We start from the raw sequence: 24,508 nt of genomic DNA, 5'->3' as shown, positions 1-24,508 counted from the left end.
TTCTTCTGTCATCTAAGAAAACCCCCTGCTACCTCTATTATTTCAGTAATTTTCTTCTGCTTTGTAACATAGCTGTTAAAATTCTGAGCCAAGCATGTTTTCTAACTATTTCTCCTCCATTAAATGTACATAACAATACTGACTTTGTAGAGTTTTGTAGAGATCAATTTTTATGCACACAGCACACTGCCTTGTGCATATTAGGGGTCTGGATGCCACATCTAACCTCTACCCCCTACCTTATTACATTATGCAGAAACATCCTTTATAGAAAATATAAAGTCATATGCTGTCCTCTGTCCATTGTAGAAATATAAGTATTTGGCTGGTTGGAGGAATTTCAATCTGTACCAATGCCTAACTTTTATAACTGAGGAAACTGAGGCCTTAAGTTATAAATTGACAGGCATAAAATGACTTGGCAAGCCAGTGGCAGAACCAATTCCTGGATACATGTTTTTCTGACATCTAAAAATAAGTAATTATTTTAAATTATTAAATTAATAACATTTTTGTAAGCATAGGGTTATTCCAGCTACTTATCAAGAATTTTTAGGAGATAGCCAAGATGGTAGCACAGAAAGACCCTGAACTCAAATCCTCCCAAAGACATCTCAAATTTACAACTACTTACAGAGCAACTACCTTTGGGAATAACCTGAAGACTAGACGAAAAGAATTTCCACAACTAAAGAAGAAACCACAAGGAGATGGGTAAGAGGGGCAGAGATATGGTATTGTCAGGACCTACACTCTTGAGTCAGCAAACCCCAAACAGGAAGAATATCACAATCATAGAGGTCCTCCCCAAGGAGTGAAGAAACTGAGCCCAACATGAAGCTCTCCAGCTCATGGGTCCTACACTAGGAAGAAGAACCCCCAGGATGTCTGGCGTTGAACCAGTGGAGCTTCTGTTCAGGAGAGCTGGAGGGCTATAGGAAACAGAGACTTCATGCTTAAAGGGTACTTGCAAAAATCTCACATGCTCTGAGTCACAGCACAGAGGCAGTAGTGAAAGGAGCCTAGTTCAGGCCCACCTGTGGATCTTGGAGAGTCTCCTGAAGAGGAAGGAGACAACTGGGCCTCCCCCAGGGACATAGATGCTGGTGGCTGCCACGTTTGGGAACTTATTCTACTGCAGTAACACTGATGCTGGCAAGTGCCATTATGTAATTCTCCCTCTAGCCCATTAGCACCAGGGAACCAGCCCTGCCCACCAAGAGTTTGGCACCAACCCCAAATATCCCGTGGCCATGCAGACAGTGGAGGAAGGGTCTGGTCCCTCCCTTCAGTGGACCAAGACCAGCCCCAATGTTCCCTGGGTTGTACAACATAGCCGTACTGAGAATCAGCCCCACCCTCGAGCAGGACAACACCAGCCCCAAGACTCCCCACCGTGAGAAGCACACAGACAGCCATGCAGGAAGCCAACATTGTGATCCAGCTGGCCTGAAGCCACCAAATGAGGCACAGATAACTTGGCCAGGGGCTAGCCCCACCTACCAATGTGCCCACAGTGGTCAGCCCCACCAGAAGAGAAGGCACACAGAGTGGGCACCCCTAGAGCACATAACTCTGGTGATTGGAGAGGACCATACTGCTAGGCTACATAGAACATCTCCTACATAAGGCCACTTCTCCAAGATTGGGAAATGTAACTGACCTACATAACACATAGAAATAAACACAGAGAATTGGGCAAAATGAGGAGGAAGAGGAATACATTCCAAACAAAAACTAAACATAACCTTAGAAAAAGAACTAGATGAAGTGGAGATAAGCAATCTACACAATAAAGAGTTCAAGGTATGATTATAAAGACTTTCACCAAACTTGGGAGAAGAATGGATGAACATTGTAAGAATTTCAACAGAATTAGAAAATATAAAGAAGAACAAAATAGAGCTAAAAAATATGATAACTGAAATAAAAAAATACACTAGTAGGAATCAAAAGTAGATTAGATGATACAGAGAAATGAGAATCACCAAGCTGAACATAAGAAAGAAAATTAAAGATGAGGATATATTAAGAGACCTATAGGACAACATCTAGTATACTAACATTTGCATTATAGTGGTTCCAGAAGGAGAAGAGAGAGAGAAAGGGGAACAGAAGTTATCTGAAGAAACAACATCTGAAAACTTCCCTAATCTGGGGAAGGAAACTGACATCCAAGTCCAGGAAGCACAGAGAGTTCCAAACAAGATTAAACCAAAGAGATCTACACCAATCACATCATAATTAAAGTGGCAAAAATTAAAGATCCAAAGAGAATCATAAGTGTAACAAAAGAAAAACAACTGGTATGTTAAAACACACACACACACACACACACATACACAAAACTTCCATAAGAATATAAACTGACTTTTCTGCAGAAATATTGCATGTCAGAGTGGCAAGATATATTCAAAGTGATGAAAGAAAAAAACAAACATTCAACAAAGTATACTCTACCCAGCAAGGTTATCATTCAGAACTGAAGGAGAGATAAAGAGTTTTATAGACAAGCTAAAGCTAAGAATTCAACTCTAAGCAGAAAAGAAAAGGTCACAGTTAGAAATATGAAAATTAAGAAAGAAAACTCTCATTGGTAAAGGCAAATATGAATAAAGTTAGACCAACCACTTATAAAGCTATTCAGAAGCTTAAAAGATAAAAAGGACAAAATCATCTACGTCTGCAATAAGTACTTAGGGACAAACACAAAAAAATATAAAATATCATGTCAAAAACATAAAATGTGGAGTAAGAGGGTTAAAATAGTAGGGCTGTTAGAATGCTTTCAAACATAAGAACACATCAACTAAAAATAATCACATTTGCATATAGGTTGCTATATATAACCAGCATGGTAACCACAAGTCAAAAAACTATAGTAAATATGCACACCAAAAAAGAGAATGGAATACAAACATCACACTAAAGATAGTCATCAAATCACATGGGAAGAGAGAGAAAGAAGAAGAAAAAAAGGAAAAAGAACTACAAAAACAATCAGAAGACCATTGATAAAATGGCAATAAATACATATCTATCAATAATTTATTTAAATGTAAATGGACTAAATACTCCATTCAAAAGACACAGAGTGCCTGAATGAATAAAACAAAACAAAACAAAAACAAAAAAGACCCTTATATATGCTACCCACAAGAGACTCACTTCAGATATAAAGACACCTACAGACTGAAAGCAAGGGGATGGAAAAAGGTATTCCATCCAAATGGAAACAAAAAAAAGCTGGAGTAGCAATAAGTATATCAGAAACTATACATAGAAACAAAGACTGTAACAAGAGACAAAGAAGGACATTACATGATGATTAAGAGATCAATGTAAGAAAAATTTATAACAATTGTAAATATATATGCACTCAACATAGGTGCAACTAAATATGTAAATGAAATATTAATAAACATTTAAAAAGAAATTGACAGTAACACAATAGTAGGGGATTCTAACATGCCATTTACATCCGTGGAGAGATCATCCAGACAGAAAAAATCAATAAGGAAATATTGGCCTTAAGTGACATATTAGATGAACTGAATATATATATATATATATATATATATATATATAAAATGAACAACCTAGAATAAATTGATAAATTCCTAGAAAAGTATAATTTCCAAGACAGAATCAGGAAAAAATAGAAAATATGAACAGACCAATTACCAGTAATGAAATTGAACCAGTATTAAGAAAAATTCCCAAGAAACAAAAGTCCAGGACAAGAAAGTTTCACAGGTGAATTCTTCCAAATATTTGAAGAAAAGTTAACATCTATCTTTCTCCAACTATTCCTAAAAATTGAAGAGAAAAGAATACTTTTGAACTTATTCTTTGAGGTCAGCATCACCCTGATACCAAAACTAGACAAAGACATCAAGGAAAAAGAAAATTACAAGCTGATATTACTAATGAACATAAATGCAAAGACTCTCAACAAAATATTAGTAAACCAAATTCAGCAATGCTTTCTAAGGATCATATACCATGGTCAAGTAAGATCTATCCCAGATATGCAAAGATGGTTCAATGTCTGCAAATCAATCAGTGTGGTATAACACATTAACAAATAGAAGAATAAAAATCATAGGGTCATCTGGATAGATGCAGAAAAAAGCTTTTGACAAAGTTCAACATCCATTTATAATAAAAACTCTCAACAAAGAGAGTATAAAGGGAACATATTTCAATGTAATAAAGGCCATATATAACAAACTCACAGCTAACATCATACTCAATGGCAAAAAGTTGAAAGCATTTCCCCTTAGACTATGATAAGGCAAGTATGCTTACTCTGGTCCCCTTCCCCTCAACACACAAGCCACAACAATCAGATGAATAAATAAGTAAAAGGAATCCAATTTGGAAAGGAAGAATTAAAATTGTCAGTGTTTGCAGATGACATGATACTATATGTAGAAAATCCTAAATATACCACCAAAAAACTATTTAGAACTGATCAATGAATTAAGTAAAGCTGTAGGATACAAAGTTAATACATAGAAGTCTGTTGTATTTCTCTACATTGACAATGAAATATCAGAAAGAGAAATTAAGAAAACCATTTACAGTTGCATCAAAAATAATGAAATACCTAGGAATAAATCTAACTGAAGAGATAAAAGACTTGTATTTTGAAAGCTCTAATACATTGACTAAAAAAATTGAAGCTGAGGGATACACATGAAAACATATACTGTCTCATGGATTGGAAGAATTAATGTTGTGAAAATGACCATACTACTGAAGGCAATCTACAGATTTAAAACAATCCCTATGGTAATGCAAAAGGCATTTTTCACAGAACTGGAAAAAGTAATTCTAAAATTTGTATGGAAGCCCAAAAGATCCTGAATGACCCAAGAAATCTTGAGAAAGAAGTACAAAGCTGGAAGTATCATTCTCCCTGAGTTCAAACTATACTACAAGGCTACAGTAATTAAAACAGTATGGTACTGATCCAAAAACAGACACATAGATCAATGGAACAGAATAGGGAGCCAAGAAGTAAACCCATGCTTATATGGTCCATTAATCTATTGTAATAAAGGAGGCAAGAACATACAATGGGGAACAGACAACCTCTTCAACAAATGGTGTTGGGAAAACTGGACAGCTACATGCAAAAGAATGAAACTGGACTACTTTTTCACACCATATATGAAAATATATCAAAATGGATTAAAGACTTAAATGTAAGACCTGAAACAATAAAACTCCTAGAAGAAACATAGGCAGCACACTCTTTGACATTGATCTTAGCAATATTTTTTTTGGATCTGTTTCTTCAGGGAAGTGAAACAAAAGCAGAAAGAAACAAAGAGACTTTGTTTAGTCAAACATCAGATTAAAAAGCTTTTGCACAGTGAGGGAAAGTATTGACAAAATAATAAAGTAGTCTACTGAATGGGAGAAAAAATTTCAAACAATATATCCAATAAGGGGTTAATATCAAAAACATGCAAAGAACTCATACGATGCAATATCAAAAAAGCAAACAACCCTATTAAAAAATGGGCAGAGGATCTTAATAGACATTTTTCCGAAAAAGACACACAGGTGGCCAACAGACACATGAAAATATTCTCAGCATCAGTAATCATCAGGGAAATGCAAATCAAAACCACAATGAGAAACCACCTTACACTTGTCAGAATGTCTATTGTCAAAAAGACAAGAAATAATGACTGTTGGAGAGGATGTGAAGAAAAGAGAACCTTGTTACACTTTTAATAGGAATCTAAATTTGTACAGACAACTATGGAAAACAGTATGGAGGTTCCTCAAAAAATTAAAAATAGAACTACCACATGATCTGGCAATTTTACTTCTTGGTATTTACTTAAAGAAAATAAAAACACTATTTCAAAGAGATATATGCACAACAATGTTCATTGCAGCATTATTTACAGTTGCCAAGATAAGGAAGCAACCTAAGTGTCCATAGATAGATGAACAGGTAAAGAAGATGTGCATATATAAATATACACAGTGGACTATTACTCAGCCATAAAATATGAAATCTTGTCCTTTTTGACAACATTGATGGATCTAGAGGGTATATGATAAATGAAATAAGTCAGAGAAAGAAAAATGCAGTATGATCTCACTTATACATTTAATCTAAAAAACAAAATAAAAACAGGCCCATAAATACAGAAAGTAAATGAGTGGTAGCTAGAGGTGGGTGGGGGGAGAAATAGGTGAAAGGGATTAAGAGGCACAAACCTCCAGTTATAAAATAAATAACCACACTGATGTCATATGCAGCATAAGAAATATGGTTAATAATACTATAATAATTTTATATAGGGGTTAGTAGATTACTTAACTTATCATGGTGAAAATTTTATAATGTATGCAAATATCAAATCAGTATACCTGAAAGCAACATAATGTTCATCAACTATATTTTAATTTAAAAAAGGAAAAAAATAACAATCTTAGTTACTTTAGGATTACTCATAGGTCCCAGCAGTTGGTGGAGATGTTTTCCCTGCCCTCCATCGGTAACTAGTTTGGATGGTGATTTTGATGATTCATACCTAAGCCACCATGACAGTATCAGAAATGATGAGTAACTGCTGGTATTTAGTTGGTAGGCACAAAATTACCTTCTTTTAACAGTTTTGCACAATTAAATACCTGTGTTTCCCTTGGTGCTTTCCAACAAGTAACCAAGACCTTGTTTATATAACTCCTTTAACCTGCCTTGACCAAGATTATTTAAACATCTTTGAGTTTCCATCTCTTCAACTGCACCTGTAAAACAGACTTAGCCTAATTTCATCAGGTGGTTGATTAGAATTCCTTTCTAATGATGTGTTTGAAAATCCTACTGCTTGGTATAGAGCACTGAACTTGCTCAGCTGATGGTCTTCTTCTTCCTCCCACGCAAGTATTATTACACTGAAGAGATTCCTGTCATTAGAGAAAGATTGGCAGAAGAATTAAGGGCTGAGCTGCAAAGTAATTGTAACTTGAGGATCCATTCCCTAAATAGTCTCAAAAAAAGAAGTATTTTTTCAGGACTAGATATTATCTGTAGCATATGCACACACCTGATATTAACTAGCTTCTCTCTGGTTCATGTTTGCCTCTTTTGTTCACTCTTCCACAGTGACCAGCCCTATGTTGTGTCCAAGAGACATGTACAGTGTTTCTGAATGTAATTTTATCCTGGATATTTTTCCTTATCCATTATTAAAAAGAAAGGGGAAAAATTCACAACTAACCTTAGGGTAATGGGTTAATTTTGTAAAGTCAGGAGTAAAATATTGATTTATACAGTAAATAAACAAAAAGAGGCAATCACATTATTGAAATCAAAGGATGAGGAAATCTCTTCATTCTAAGGTGGTCTTTGTCAATTTTACAGAGAAGTCTTTAGATCTGGCTTAAAGAATGGATACACAACTTACAGAGCCTTGGCTGAAACAATATAAAGCCCTACACTTCCACACTTATGAATCAAAAACTTTCACCTGCCAAAATAAAACACTTAACACACATCAATGTCTATTTTATGAATGAACATGTTCTATCACTGCACCTTAATTGTAAATGTGTCATAGATCTGCTTATCAATGTCCCATGCTGAAGAGTGACTTCATGTTGTCTGTCAAAGGTTTGGCTGGTAGGAGAATGAAGATGAAATGGTTATGGTATACTATACTCTGTAAAGAGTCTACGGTTACTCCTGAGGGGCCTGGAGGTGAACAGGTCCACCCTTCACCAATGAAAATCAATGTAGAACTGTTCAGTGTCTGCATCTCACGAAAATCCCGTAATTGACTTTTAAAGGATAATCTTATTAAACTTTGAATTTCTCTTTCCTACACAGTTCTATTTCACTCTGCCAATATTTAGTAGACAATATTATTTTTATAATGTCCACATTGAAATCTTGGGGAAAAACTTAAATATCTTATAAAAAGGTAGCAACAAATCAAAATGATGGCATACCCACTCAAAGGTGTGTTATAAACCATTGGAAAAGCTTTAGATAAGGACAACACCATGCAATGAAAAAAAATGCCAATATGAAATGAAAGTAAGGAGTATCAGTTGTTTATGCAAAATGATTAGTTAAGTGTATAAAGAGAACATATCTAAATTGGTAATAGCAACAGAAAGATTGTTAAAAGATTTTTCCTTCTTCATACTCACTTTTTAGTATTTTCCAATCATGTTTATAAATGTTTGTTAACTTAGAATTGAGAAATGATTGTTTTCATCCAAAATATAAAAAACATGGTTCTGATTTTTAAAGAAAATCTACAATTCATTTTTCTTATGACTTACCCCACCCCACTCTTGAGTTCAAATTTCCTACTTTTATTTTTTACAATGTTTTCATGTTTGTGTATGCTTGGTTTCGTTTCCTTTTTCTTTTGTTTTTTGGATCCAATGTTGTTGCTGTTGTTTGTGATGGGGGTATGTTATTAATAATCACTGACTTTCACAAGCCACCAAATTGCCCTTATAAGCAAACGCTCTTAGTTGAGCTTTACTTATGAATTAGATGTTAAAACTTTAATTTTTCCATGCAAAACAACTGTTTGTTCTACCAAATTTCTTCACAAAGAGCAATAATACAAGAATTGAGACCCTGACATGTTGCCCAACCTTCTCCTTTCTCACTTCTAGATTCATCTAGGTCTTGTTTCTTATCAAGGCCAAAAGGTACAGAGAGATGAAGAAGACATAATAAGGTTGATAATGTAATGATAGCAGCTAACATTATTTGTGCAATCTCTCTATGCCAGACATTATTCCAAGTACTTTATAGGTGTTATATCATTTATTGCTCTCTTTTAAAATAAAAAGGAAGAAACACTACTCTCTTTTCCTGGGCTTCATACCTGCATGTTTAGCAGCATAAAGATCTTGAGAGACAACTCCACTTATAAGTCTCTGACCTCACTTCTAGAAAGTTCAAGAAGACACTTCACTGTCTTGTTTGTAACTCACTGCTTTATTCTCCTACTATTTCTCATTTCTTCAGCCAATCAATCATTTATTAAACGTATACTATATAGGCACTGAAGGTACAGAAAATAATAATTTTAAAAAAAGAAAATGGCTGCCCTCATGGCATTTATGTTGTAAGGGAGGAAAAAATAAGTGAAATATTTAATATGTCAGAGAGTGCTGATGGCTTTACCCTGAGAAAAATACACCAGGGAAGTTGGGGGAGAGAATGATGATGTGTGGGATTTTAAATAGAGTAATTTGGACCAGTCATGCTGAGAAAGTGAAGCGTAGCAAAGACCTGAAAGAGGTGAACGAATGAGCCTGAGCCATATTACCTGGGGGAAGGTCATTATATTCAGTGAAACAGCAAACTCAAATGCCCTGAGGCAAAGCACACCCAGTAGAAGCCAGCTTTTCCTAGTGAAACCTTGAAAGAAGTGATGCTGGATATAGGCAAAGTGGGCCAGACATGAAGGCACAGATGTTTCAGGGCCCAGATTAGAGACACAGAGGCCATCAGAAGGACTTTGGTTTTTATGAGTATTTGGGGGAAACTGTTAGTAGATTTCATCCAGAGAAGTAGCATAGTTTTACATGTGTTTTAAAATAGAGTCTCTATTATGGAGGGAATAGATCACATAGGGGAAGTGACAGAAGCAGGAAGCCCAGTGGTAATCAAGTGAGTGGGTGATTTTAGGAGACTACGGTAATAATCCAATAGAGATATTATGGTGACTTGTTTCAGGAGAGTAGCAGAGAAGTGGTAGGTTCTGGGAATATTTTGAAGGAGGAGTCAAAAGGATTACTGAGAAATCAGATGTGGGGTATGATAGAAAGAAAGGAGTACAGAAAGACTAAGCTTTTTGTCCTGAGCACCTGTAACAATGGATTTTTCGATTATTTAGTGATTTTTATGAATTACCTCTCACTGCTTAAAATATCCCAAAACTTAGTGACTTAAAACAGCGCACGTTTATTATCTCACAGTTGTTCCTGGGATCACTTACCTGGGTGTGGCTTAGCTGGATCCTCGACTGACTTCAAGGTCTCTGACAGGCTGTAGTCATGGTATCAGACAGATCCATGATCTCAGCGCCAAGCTCAAATGGGGAAGGATCTGCTTCTAAGCCATATACGTGGTTGTTCGCAAGATTCAGTTTCTTGCAATTGGATTGGAGATCTCAGTTGCTCTCTGGTTGTTGACTGAAAGCCACTTTACTTCCTTCTAATGTGGATCTCTCCAACCTGACAGTCTACTTTATCAAAGCAAGCAATAGAATGAGCGTCAGTTAGTAGACAACATTTTTTTTGTAACCTAATCACAAAGGGATCCTTCTATGCATACTCTCTTAGCTAGAACCAAATTACTCAGTATGAAGAAATTATACATGGCCATAAATACCAGGAGAATATTTGGGGGGAAGGAATATTTAGATGCCTTCTCACTAACAGGATATTTTTTCATAAATCACTTTATTTGTATGTTACTCATAATAACCCTCTGTACTGATCACCATTTCAATTGTTTTAAAGATGAAGAAGATGAGGTCCTGAGACTTAAGTGATTTATCCAGAGTTACAAAACCAGTAAAAGACAGAATATGGATTCAACTACAAAGCCTAATTCTTTTCCTCTGTAAGGATGCCTCATTTTCCAAGTTTGGTTGGCTGACTACCCAAGAAATAACATTTTTTGGATAGTCAGCCCAAGAAATAAGGTAGTCCCAAGAGCCTTAAGGAATACAGACAAGTCATATTTCTCTAAAACTTGACCTGTGGCATCCTTGAGTTTTATTCTTTAAGATATCAGACATTCATAGATCCTTCTTGGACCTGATTAAAGAAGTCAATTCAATTAAATTTAATCAACATTTACTCAGATCTACTTTATGACAGGTCCTGTGCTGGACGTTAAAAATACAAAATGAGTGAGAAAAAAGAAATCCTGTCCATGTGAAGCTCAATATTATAAGAGAGAGTTTAAAGAAAGGGACATTCAGTACCCCCTGACACAGTCCTTTATGAACACTTAATTTCTTCTGAGGTTAATACTAGTTGTCACTGGAAAAAAAGGAAGTCCAGAAAAAAATCTTATCTGTCTAACTATGGATGTTCTCAGCAGAACAGTTCTGCTTAGGTCCTTCCTATATGCCTTCTCCCTCCTGCTTCATCTTAGAAAGCAATTTATATTCTCTCTTCTCTTTTGCACCCAAGCACTTCATGAGAATAGTGAAGAGATCTTAACACTTGATTTCACAAAGACCTCTTAAAGGAAACAGTAAAGACAAGGGTCTAAGAAAATCTCTAGAGAAACCCCCAAATTACAGCTAAGTGTACATGCACTTGGCATTATCTAAACCTCTTCTGATCATAATTGTGGAATAACTGAAGTTGAATGTGTTTGCTGAGGGCTACTTCTCAATTGTAATTCTTCACTTAAATAAAAGAAAGAAAATTAAAGACCAGTTGCATTATTGCTGTAGAAATGCTCTTTAAATTCATGTATATATATATACACACACACACACTGTTTACCATCTGAATTAGCAAAGATAAATATGAAGAAAGAGGAAAGATAAATATAATGATATAAATGATTTAATAGCAGTCCTTAATTGAAAGACTTTTGAAAGTGAGTTGTACCTTTTGATCTAAAAAAGTACTTTCCCAAATGACACATTTCTTTATAAAGATGCTCCTAAGAGGGCATAAGAAGTTAAATTAATAATATTTATTGTCATGACATTGAGATGCCAAAATTAATTAGAAAATGTGTTTGATCACAAAAAAACTACCTATTTTCTCCCTGTTCTCCATGATGAATTTAAATATGTACTTGATAAAGGACAGCAAAAAGGGAGAAAAAATTATGCATGACATTTTTTGAGGCTGTTACAAGGACAAGCATAATTAACAGCATATTTATTAAGAAATTCATTATATTTTCTTATTTCTTCTGTATGACCAGTATGATTTTGTGTTTGTAAAACAAAGCCATTGTTAAAGTTATATAATTAAACAAGATAATGCAGTTCTATTTATTAAATGAAACAGGCAAGTTTACTCATCTTTTGATATTCACCTGGATCTAAGTTCCATATGTATAAATCAAAGTCAGTTACTTTGGGCTGGGGAGAGATAGAGGTTGGTGGGAGAAGTGCATGAATATAGATATTCACTAGGAAGTTGACCATGAAGCCATCATCACTGGGGAAATATTTTCTGATCACCTCATCTACTCTGGTAGCTTCCAAGCACAGAACAAAATGTAATAGTTAGTTCACATAGGTTTGGTGTAGATTATCATGGTGCAGTGGCTGCTGGTAATAGTGTTATTGTTGAAAAAACTAATATGATTCTTTAAAGATGAAGTCAATTCCTCATAGTTATTTATAGAACCATATAACCATAACAGGCCAGGACAAGAGAAGAAATTCTGACGTTATAGACTAGCACATCCATTTGATTAAAGACCTCAATGTATTAAGAACTTACCCAAAGGCATAAGGTAGTTATTGTCAATGATGTTGGTTATGCATTCAGATATCTTCCTCCTGACTCTGCCAAGTGATGATGTCTTTTTCTTAGCTCATCTTTATGGGAGAGCACACTGTCTTCTCTATTCAACACTATATATGAAATCAGTGAATCTTCGTGAACAAGTGGAAATTGAAATAAAAAAAACACTGCAATACCATTTACATTAGCACCCAAGACATGAAATGTTAAGGTATAAATATATCAAGTTATATGCAATATTTATATGAGGAAAACTATAAAACTCAAAGGAAGTATATTAAAGAAGTAAATAAATGAAGTAATGTTCCATGTTCATGTATAGAAATACCAGATATTGTCAGGATGCCAGTTCTTCCTAACTTGGTCTATAAATACTACATGATCTCAGTCAAAAGTTATTTTGTGGATATTGAAAAACTAATGCTAAATGTCATATGGAGAGCAAAAGCCCAAAATAGCCAATGCAATACTGAAAAGAATAACAAAGTTGGAGGACTAACTCTACCCAACATTAAAACTTCCTCTAAAGCTCAGTATCAAGACAATGTGGGTTTGAGCAAAACAAAAACATAACAAACAAACAAACAAACAAAAACAACTCAATGGGACAGAATATAGACCCATAAAAATGTAGTCAATTATCACTGACAAAGAGGAAAAGGTAATACAATGAAGAAACTATAGTTTGTTTCAAGAAATGGTACTGGAACAACTGAATATTACATGCAATACAAATTAAAAAGGAACCTAGACACAGACTTTATGCACTTTAAAAAAATTAACTGAAAATGAATCACAGACCTAACGTAAAATGTGAAACTAAAAAACTACTAGAAGATAACAGAGAAGAAAACCTAGATGACCTTGATTTTGGTGATGAGTTTTTAGATATGACACCAAAGGTGCAATACATGAAAGAAATCTAGATAAGCTGGGTTTCATTAAAATTAAAAATTTCTACCCTGCAGAAGATACTGTCAAGAAAGTGAAAAGACAAGCCACAGACAGGGAGAAAATATTTGCAAAAGACATGTCCAATAAAAGATAATTTTCAAAAATATACAAAGAACATATAAATCTCAACAATAAGAAAACAATTTGTTAGCAAACTGAATTCAACAATACATTAAAAGAATTATATATCATAATCAAGGGAGATTTAGTCCAAGGATGCAAGGATAACTCAACATCCACAAATCAATCAATGAGATACATCACAATACCAAAATGAAAGATAAAAACTATATAATCATCTCAATAGATAAAAAAAGAATTACACAATTTAACATCCATTTATGATAAAAAAAAGAAACCTCAACAAAATGAGTATAGAGAGAAGTACCTCAACATAATAAAGGCCATATATGACAAGGCAAGCTAACACCAAACTCAATAGTAAAAAGTTGAAACTTTTCCTCTAAGATGAGGGACAAGAGAAGGGTGCCCACTTTCACCACTTTTATTCAAAATAGTATTAGAAATCCTAGCCAGAGCAATTAAACAATAAAAATAAATAAAAGGCATCCAAATTGGAAAGTAAGAAGTAAAACTGTTACTATATGCAGTTGTCATAATATTATTTCTAGAAAACCCTAAAGAATCCACCAAAAAAAAAAACTGTTAGAAATAATAAATGAATTCAGTACAGTTGCAGAATACAAAATTAGTATACAGAATTCTGCTACATTTCTATACACTAATAACAAACTATTAGGAAGATAAATTAAGAAAGCAATCCCATTTACAACTGCATTAAAAATAATAAAATGCCTAAGAATAAATTTAACCAAGAAGTTGAAAGACTTATACAATGAAAGCTGTAAGATGTTGATGAAAGAAATTGAAAAAGACATAAACAAATGGAAAGATATTCCACGTTCATTGATTGGAAAGTTAAGAGCGTTAAAAAGCCCATACTACCCAAAGCAATCTACAGATTAACTGCAATCTCTGTTAAAATTCCAATGGCATTTTAAACAGGAATAGAGCAAACAATTTAAAAATTTGTATGGAATCACAAAAGACTGCAAATATCTCAAGCAATCTTGAGAAAGAACAAAGCTGGAGGCATCAAACTTTCTGATTTCAAATTATATTACAGAGCATTAGCAATCAAAACAGTATGGTATTGGCATGAAACATACACACAGATCAATGGACCATAATAGAGAGTCCAGAAATAAACCCAAGCATATATGATCAGTTAATTTATGACAAAGGAAAAGGATGGTCTCCTCAATAAATTATGTTGGGAAACCTGGACTGCCACATGCAAAAGAATAAATCTTGAGCACTAACACCATACACAAAACTAACTCAAAATGAATTAAAGGGGCTTCCCTGATGGCACAGTGGTTGAGAATCTGCCTGCCAATGCAGGGGACACGGGTTCGAGCCCTGGTCTGGGAAGATCCCACATGCCACGGAGCGGCTGGGCCCGTGAGCCACAACTACTGAGCCTGCGCGTCTGGAGCCTGTGCTCCGCAACAAGAGGCCACGATAGAGGCCCGCGCACCGCGATGAAGAGTGGCCCCCCCTTGCCGCAACTAGAGAAAGCCCTCACACAGAAACGAAGACCCAACACAGCCAAAAATAAAAATAATAAATAAAAAATAAATAAAAAATAAAAAAAAAAAAAAAACCAAAAACATAAAAATCTGGAAAAAAAAAATGAATTAAAGACATAAGAGCTGAAAACCATAAAAATCCTAGAAGAAAACACAGGCAGTAAGCTCTTTGGAATCAGTCTTGGCAAAGATTTTTTTGGATTTGACACCAAAATCAAAGGCAATAAAAACAAGAATAAGCAAGTGGGATTACATCAAACTAAAGAGCTTCTGCACAGCAAAGGTAACCATCAACAAAATAAAAAGACAACCTACCAAATCGGAGAAAATATTTGCAAATCATATACCTGAAAAGGGGTTAATACCCCAAAATATAAAGAACTCATAAAACCCAATTTTTAAAAATCCAGTTAAATAATGGGCAGAGGATTCAAATAGACATGTTTCCAAAGAATACATACAGATGGCCAACAGGTATATGAAAAGGTGCTCAACATCACTAATCATCAGGGAAATGCAAATCAAAACCTGAGATATCACTTTACACCTGTTAGAATGGCTGTTATCAAAAAGACAAGAAATAACAAGTATTAACAAAGGTGTGGAGAAAAGGAAAACCTCATGCAGTATTTGTGGGAATGTAAATTGATGCTGCCATCCATGTAAAACAGTATGAATGTTTCTCAAAAAATTAAAAATTAGAAGTACCATATGATACAGTAATTCCACTTTCAGGTATTTATACAAATAAAATGAAAACACTAATTTGAAAAGGTATATGTACCCTCACATTAACGGAAGCATTGTTTACAATAGTCAAGATACGGAAACAACCTAAATGCCCATCAATGGATGGATGAATAAAGAAAATGTGGTGCATATATGCAATGGAATATTATTCAGCCATAAAAAATAATGAAATCTTGCCATTTTTAGTAGCATAGATGGATTGTAAGGACATTATGGTAAGTGAAGTTAGTCAAATCAGACAGAGAACAATAAATACCATATGGTGTCACGTATATGTGGAACTTAAAAAAAGATAAAAAAGAAGCTTGTAGGTACAGAGACTATATTAACAGATTTTTGGTTGCCAAAGTGTGAGGGAGTGGGCAAAATGGGTAAAGGGGGTTAAAAGTACAAACTGGAAGTTATAAATAAGTCATGGAGATGCAATATATAAAAATAATAACAATACTGTATTGTATATTTAAATATTTCCAAAAGAGTAGACCTTAAATATTCTCATTACAAGGAAAAAAATATGACTATGTGCGGTTACGTATGTTAACTAGTCCTATTCTGGTGATAATTTTGCAATATATACATATATCAAATCATTATGTTCTACCCCTAAAACAAATATAATGTCTTATGTCAATTATTTATCAATTAAAATAATGATAGTCTGACTTCTAACTGGACTTAAATATTCAAAAATGGGCATACCTATACTCCTAAGAATAGATTTATTAATTTATTAAACATTCTACCAAAATTTGACAGCAGCTAAATGCCTGACAAATTTTATGTTTCAAACCAATATTTGTCATGGCTATCAGACACAAATCTACATGGGTCCAGAGTAATGCTCTATATGACTCATTGGGAAAGTTGGCAGGAAAAAGAATATTAGTTTACTTATAGCTTTAGTTAACCTTTTCTTAGCATTTGTTCTATATGCAGGGCATGGTTTCCACAGAGTCTCAAGGTAACCTAAAAAATGCTGTTAACAGCCCATTCATAGAGACTTGAGAAACTATCGTTTAGAAGTCAAGATATATCTTGGTTATAATGACTCAAAATTATTTTAAATGAGTACACTTTGTCCTAGGTTTATAAAGCTCCAGAAACTCAGTTCCTCAATCAAGGGGAGAGTGGAAAGTGTGACTTTTAATGTCAGTCTTTTCAGTCATGACAAACACATCTTGACATTTTCAAGCTACCTCAGAATTTATGGAATCATGAGTAACATTTCATTTTTGAGGATTCCAAGTTAGTTAGTTTTTAAAATAATAGGGAAATCTATCATGGCTTTTAGAAGGCACTAGTGAGAATAATATCAAGAGTGTCTTATAAAGAAATGTCCTACAAACACACGAGATATGAATATATAGAGCAAAAGAAAGTCTATGTGCAAATATATGACCTTTGGGCAACTTTACCTTAAGAAAACTGTCAAATCCCTAGCAAAGATGGTGGACAGGGAAGTAAGTACAATCGTCCCTATTTTTCTATAGGTGTTACTCCATTATAGATTAATATTTAATGTTATGGATGAGTTATTGGGCAAGGATTACAAGCTAAAAATAGATTTTCAATTATATACTCCTCATCTCATAAGAAGCAAAGGCAATAAGAATGATATTCTGATTTAAAAAAATAATAAAAAGAAAACAAACAACCTTATTAAAAAATGGGCCAAAGACCCGAACGGATACCACATCAAAAATATAGAGATAGCAAATAAGCATATAAAAAGATGGCCCACATCAGATATCATTAGGGAAATGCAGATTAAAACAACATTGCAATACCAATACACACCTATTAGAATGGCCAAAATTCAGAGCACTGAGTTTGCCCCAAATGCTGGCATAAATGTGGAAAAACAGGAATTCTTATGCATTGCTGGTAAGAATGCAAAATGTTATATTGCCTTTGAAGACACTTCAGTGTTGTCTTACAAAACGAAACACACTTTTATTATAATATCCAGCAATAGCATTCCTTGGTATTTACCCAAAGGAGTTAAAAACTTATGTCCACATAAAAACCTACACACAGATGTTTAGAGCAGCTTTATTCATAATTGCCAATAGCTGGAAGTAACTAAGATGCCCTTTAGTAGGTGAATAATAAACAAACTGTGGTACAAACAGTGAAATATTATTCAGCACCCAAAATAATTGATCTATCATACAATGAAAATACATAAAGGGAATTAAATGCATATTACTAAGTAAAAGAAACCAACCTGAGAAGGCTTCATATGACATTCTGGAAAAGGCAAAACTATGAAGACAGTAAAAAGATAGGTGGTTGCAAAGGGTGAGAGGAGGAAGGGGTGAATCGGCAGAGCAGAGAGGATTTTAGGGCAGTGAAACTACTCTATATGATACTATTATAATGGTGGATACATATCACTATAAATTTGTTAAGCCCATAGAATGTACAACATCAAAAGTGAACCCGAATGTAAACTCTGGATTTGGAGTGATAAAGATGTGTCAATGTAGGCTCATCAATTTTAACAAATGTACCACTCTGATGGGGGATGTTGAAAATGGGGGAGACTATGTATGTGTGAGGGTAGGAAATTTAATGGGACTTCTATAAGTTTCTGCCCAATTTTGCTGTGAACCTAATACTGCTCAAAAAATAGTCTATTTTTTTTAACAAAAGACATATCTCATAAATACTAAAGCAATAAAGAAGACCACTAGAGACATCATAGATTTTCTTTTGTTCTACTTGTATCTCTTGTGTGTTTATAAGACATTCCTTTATAAGACAACCTTGATAGTATTCTTGCTAATTCTCTTTTATAACCATAAGATATTTAGAGGACTGGTTTAGGAAGTCCAACAGCCTAAAAACATCAACTCCAGAGAGAAAGAGAGAGAAAGTGAGAGAAAGAGGAAGGGGAGAGAGAGAGAGACAGAGACAGAGAGAATAGAAGATGTGGTGGGAAGAAATTAAAAAAAAATCCAGAACTTAGGGACATGAGTTTTGGGAATGCAAGAGTTCACTGAATTTCCATCATTATAGTAAAAAATTAAACATAAAAAAATGAAACCTCACATGAAAGCTCATCATAGAAAAATTGTAGACAATTAGCAATAGGGAAAAATGGTAAAAACATATAGAAAAAAGAATAAAATGCTGTTAAAAATCATGTGTATCAGGGTGGAAATGACTTTCTCAACAGCACTGGAAGGCAGAAGACAATGGACAATGCTTCAACTATTTATTTGAAGAAAACAAATGTGAGTTCAATACCAAACAAAACTTTCAGTAAATTGTGGAGTAATTTTGAGACTACAAGATTTTAAAAATTTACATTCCATGTATATTTTTTCAGGAAGTATGTGAGGTAGGTTTTATAAAAATAGGGAGTACACAAAATAAGAAGATATTGAATCTAGAAATGGATTTCTCATCTCAGAAAAAAAGGTGAAGTTTCATGTCAATGTGTAAAAGAATGTCTTAAGAGTAAAGCTGTGTCACAGGACTAGAGACCAAATAGTTGAGATTGGAATGATTCTTGCAGGCGGGCATCAAGGGTGCCTCCAAGATTTCCCATTGTGTTCAGGAGTGCTCCAAGGAAGCTCTAGTCTTTGCGAGTAAAGTAGCGGTGAACACATAAAAATTAAGTAAATAAGAATAAAGTTATTGATTCCAGGCCATTAAACATTATACAATAATGTCATCAAACTATGTCTTATGACAACTAGATTCACCTGAGACAGACAGATTTTATGCCCAGAATTGCATCATTTCATGTGGTATAGTATTCTAGTAGTCCCCAGAGTTTACCAGTTCAGATTATTAAAAAATAATTAATCTAAATTTTATTGTCACCCTGTCCACAGAATACATAGGAGTGTAGTTAGCAAAAGATTAACCAAGATCATTATGGAGAATAAGATCGCAATTTTGTTCAAATTAATTAAGAAGGCCTAAGTATATGTGTAATAGGCCATAACTATGCATCAGAAGAAACAGGCCTATAAACAGTAATTTTCTTCCAAATATCTTTTTTTTTTTTAAGTTAATTAATTTATTTATTTATGGCTGTGTTGGGTCTTAGTTTCTGTGCGAGGGCTTTCTCTAGTTGTGGCAAGCGGGGGCCACTCTTCATCACGGTGCGCGGGCCTCTCACTATCGCGGCCTCTCTTGTTGCGGAGCACAGGCTCCAGACGCGCAAGCTCAGTAATAGTGGCTCACGGGCTTAGCTGCTCCGCGGCATGTGGGATCTTCCCAGACCAGGGCTCAAACCCGTGTCTCCTGCATTGGCAGGCAGATTCTCAACCACTGCGCCAGCAGAGAAGCCCCCCAAATATCTTTTAATGTAATTTCAATTCAAATCTCAACAAGATTTAATCACAGAACTTGATATTGTGATCCTAGAATTCACATGGATGTTCAAAGGGCCAAGAATTGTCAAGACAGTTTGGGAAGGGAAGAGAGGGGGCAGAGTCTTAGTCAACGAGATATTAGGACTTCTCTAGAAGCTGTATTTCTTAAGACAATAAGCTGTTCTCAACAGTGACTGGGAAGAATTTAGAATATATTAGCATTACAGTAGAGAGCTGAGAATCAAACTCACCAATATATGGGGATCTGATATATCACTGTGATACCAGTGTAGATCAAATAGTTGTAGACAGAAATAACTATTCAATAATTGGTGTTTGGAAAGTTGGTTATAAATATGTAAAATATGAATTAAGGCTTCTGCCCCATACTATAATGAACAATCAACTTCAGGTAGATTAAGTAACTTCATATGAAATAATTAGTATTAAACTTTGACTAAAATGTAAAAAAATTAAATATCCATATTGTAGACATAGTGAAGTATTACTTAAGCAAGACAGAAAAAGCATACATCTGAAAAGAAAGGATTCAAGAAATTGATTATTTTCAATTTCAAAACTTTTTTGATACAAACCACAGTATAAAACATCTGAAGATAAGCCACTGACTAAAAAAGATGTATATAATCAAAACAAATTATGTTTTATAGTATAATATAATATAATGAACATTAAAATAATGTACACAATAAAATGATTTAGTATTAAATATATTTAAAAGTCCTATAAATCAGTAGGAAGAATATGGAGACCAACCGTTATAAGTAATTCATTCACAAAGAGGAAATCTAATCACAACCAATGAAAAATGATCTTCATTAGTTCACCCCTTTGTTTCTATGGCGTGATACTTCTCTTTTGTCATCTAGCCCTCAAAACACAAAACAAAAATCACATGTTTCGCTCTGTAAGGACTGCTATCTATCACAGTGGTACCTAAATGTTCCTGAATTTAGAATCACCTGAAACTTTTGGTAAAAAGTCAGAGTTTCCCTTCATTATTTACAGCGTCAGTGATCCTCTGGTAGGACTCAAATAAGCACCTCAGGCAATTCTTTTTGACTGTTCTTTGATTACTTTGTACCTTATCTTTCTTCTATGGGCATCAAGCCTAGATGGTGGATATTCTATGAAAGCCAGTCAGTCAATTTTCTGGATCACAAAGCACACTCCTCCTTGATATCAGACAGGCTCACAGAGTTACAGTGATAAAGTCAAAGCATGACACACCTTCAAACACAAACAGGGAAGTGACACCAATGTGTTAGAACCCCGCTCTTTGATCTTGACCAAGAAAGAAAAAAAGGAAATAACCCCAAAATCAATTAATGGGGGCAAGGAGGATGGAGCTGGAAAAGCAGGACTTGGAAAACATATAATGCTGAAAGCACAGTTGAGGAAGCTACCCTTCTGTATCATTTTGTACTTTTTTTCCCTTTCAAAGGCAATTTGATAGTTCTTTTTTTTTTTTTTTTTGCATGCATGTCACAATTCTTTTCCTACTCATCTCTACTCCTTTCTTTATGCTATTATTCCGAAAGACAAGACTGTTCGTTATCTTTGTAAATTATGGTGATTAGTACTTTATATATTATGTCTAAAGCTGAGGGCTTTCAAGCCTAGTTTATTGTCTCTGTGTAATCTCCTTCATTCCATCAGGATGAGGACTCAGGAATCCACAAAAATCATGCACCCCAGAACTGAGCATAACTGAGGGGTAATGTCATCTGTGGCCAAATCACACAGGCACACACAGACACACACAGACACACACACACGGTGCTCTTTCATGTAATGCGTAAGCTCATTTATATCTTACGTGACAGGAAATAGTTTTCTATCCCTATGTGAAATAATGCGTTTAGTAATTTGAGGGTGGGGGTGGGGAACTGTTATGTTTAATTGGGGTTGTCAGGTCTGAGTCTCTTCCCTCAGAAATTAAAATTCTTTTGTTTTAAAAGAGATCTGATTTAGTGTGCTTCAAACCACTGTCACTTAAATTTCCAATAATGATTAAAATTCTTTTCTTTTAAAATTAGAATTGTCGATGCCTTGACCTTTGAGAAGGGTTTCTTAGAAATAGGGCCTACATTTAAACTTTCTTCTTTAAAATGTGATATTGGATTTTAACTTTGACACCGTTCTGAGCACTGTTAACAATATCTGGAAAGTATTTTGAGAGATCAGTGGAAAGTTAAACATTCTAAATTTAACATGAATACACTTCTTTTTGATTTAGAAAATAAAATCAGATTTTTCAAAGTAAAAAAAAAAAATGTATCCTATGAGACAGGAAGACTGCTGATCTGTGCAGATGCTTTTTAAAATTACAAGTGTTCTGTAGTAGAAGTAGACTTTGCAGCCCTAAAGACAGACGTTATGTTCAAGTCCTAGCTTAACCACTCTAGTCTTGGAAAAGACAGTTGAATGCCTCTTCCACAGTTTTTCCATGTGGGCAAGTACATTGTAGAGTGGTTATGAAAACCAGAGATAATGCATGTACATTAACCAGCATGATACTAAAAGGTGGTCCAGAAATAGAAGCTGTTGTTATCAGGGCATGGAAACTATGTCAGTCCAAAAATCAAAAGAATTGAATATTTGTCCTTATAGTATTATATATATACATATTATATATATGTATATATATATATACCAATACCATATTGACCTAGGATATGGTATGTAAGTCAGCTCTGGGCAATGACATGTAAGGTAAGTCTTCAGACTGAGGGTGGAAGAGAGTTCTGGGAAATATTTTCATCTCAGAAAAAATGGAGTTTTATGAGGAAAAAGTCTCCTGCCATCTTGTCTTCTTGCCTCACAAATGGTATTGGTGAGGGAAGATGTTGCCTGGAGCATAGCAACCACGTTAGACTTAGAGATGACAAGGTAAAAGGCTGTGGAGGACGGAATTATAAAATAGAGACAATTGTTGCACCAGATTTGAACACGTCTGTCCTCTCTCTCAAACATTCCATGGTTTCCCATCTCACTCCCTGGAAAAGGCAAAGTCTCATGGCCTGCAAGACCCAGGTGAAATGTGCCGGCCCTTCCATCTTACCTCCCAGGCTTCTCACTAGCTTCTTCTGCTCCAGACACACAGCCCATCTTACTGTTCCTCGAATGTGCCAGGCACGCATTTGCATCAGAGCCTTTGCATCTGCTGTTCCCATTGCCTAGAGTACCTTTGCCTCACAGGTGTGCAAGATGCTCCCCCACTTGCTTCAGGCCTCTGCTCCAAGGTCACCTTCTCACATCCAATCCTGTCTTTTAGGTCCTCGGCTTCTTTGTCCTCTTGCCTCTTGCCACTCTGCCTGGAAAACAAAACCAAAAATAAACAAACCCTAGATCCTACATTCAGACTTCTTATTTAGATTAGTTGCTATGTTTGGTTCTCAGTCTTAATCTACTATATAATTCTGTTGCAGGAGCCTAATCCTTCTACAGCGTCAGAGAAGGACTTATACTCACTTTTCCAAGCTCCCTTAACTGGTAGGGCCTGGATGCACATGACCTTGTCTCAGCCGCCAACCAGATGCAGCCACCTGGATCTTGAATCTGGAGTTAGTGTCACAAAGAAGTAGGGAGGAGGGAATTCAGGTCTTCAGTGCCGGCAGCATGGTGTCTGCCCTGTTGTGGGGAAGCAGCGGCTGTAGCATCCCTGGAGGGTCAGGAGCAATGCCTCCCAGGCAGGCTGCCAGGAGAACTGAGGGGATTCTCTGTGGTCCTGATTACCTTTCCCCTCTACATCGTTCCATGCTTCCCAAGCTTGGTTCTCCAGCTTTCCTGGGGAATCTAAGAGTTCCCATTACCCTTTTAATACATTCAGACTAAGTTGGTTTCGATCACTTGCAACTGAGGATAATAATTGATACATAAATATTCTTGTGCCTAGTCTAGGAAGGTCTAAGGTGGAACTCAGGAACATGGATTCTGGAAAGATTCCCCTGGTGGTTCACATTGTCAACTAAATTTGGAGTTTCCTGGACAGGTGACCTCTCAAGTCTTTTTCACTGTTGAAATTGTTTCAATTTCTGTTTTATGCTTCTTAGATGCAGATGAAATGCCCATTTTCAAGCTCCTTAGGAGCAGAATTAGCCTTTGGTGAAAACTTTCAGTTAGCTAAATTTCCTTTAAGAATCCCTTCACCCCACCTGTCTTCCATCCCATCTTCAGCTTTCTTGTACTCAGATGCTCACCTGCTTTCTCCCAGTGCAGAGGGCCCTCCTCCCTGCCCCCCTCCCCTACCCCGGCTCCTTCACCAGAAGCCCTGTTCAGGACAGAAGGGTTTGATAGCAAACATTCCCTCTTTAGTGTGAATGT

The 24,508-nt window shown here is 35.3% G+C and overlaps 1 pseudogene across 1 annotated transcript in view; it reads right to left on the bottom strand.

Moving 5' to 3' along the window:
• The window catches only part of LOC309662899 (sorting nexin-19 pseudogene), a 36,808-nt pseudogene extending 12,814 nt beyond the window's left edge, over positions 1-23,994 (bottom strand). The window contains exons 1-2 of the transcript in view: positions 23,921-23,994; positions 23,371-23,499 (exon numbers count right to left, since the gene is read on the bottom strand). The product of the transcript in view is annotated as a sorting nexin-19 pseudogene (transcript). The remainder of the gene's footprint in view (positions 1-23,370; positions 23,500-23,920) is intronic.
• Positions 23,995-24,508: the final 514 nt, after the last annotated feature.

Source organism: Balaenoptera physalus (genome assembly GCF_965194825.1).
Source record: "Balaenoptera physalus genome assembly, chromosome: 6".
Classification (NCBI taxonomy): Eukaryota; Metazoa; Chordata; class Mammalia; order Artiodactyla; family Balaenopteridae; genus Balaenoptera; species Balaenoptera physalus.
The sequence above is the reverse complement of the archived record's forward strand: the minus strand, read 5'-3'. Positions and strand labels throughout refer to the sequence as shown.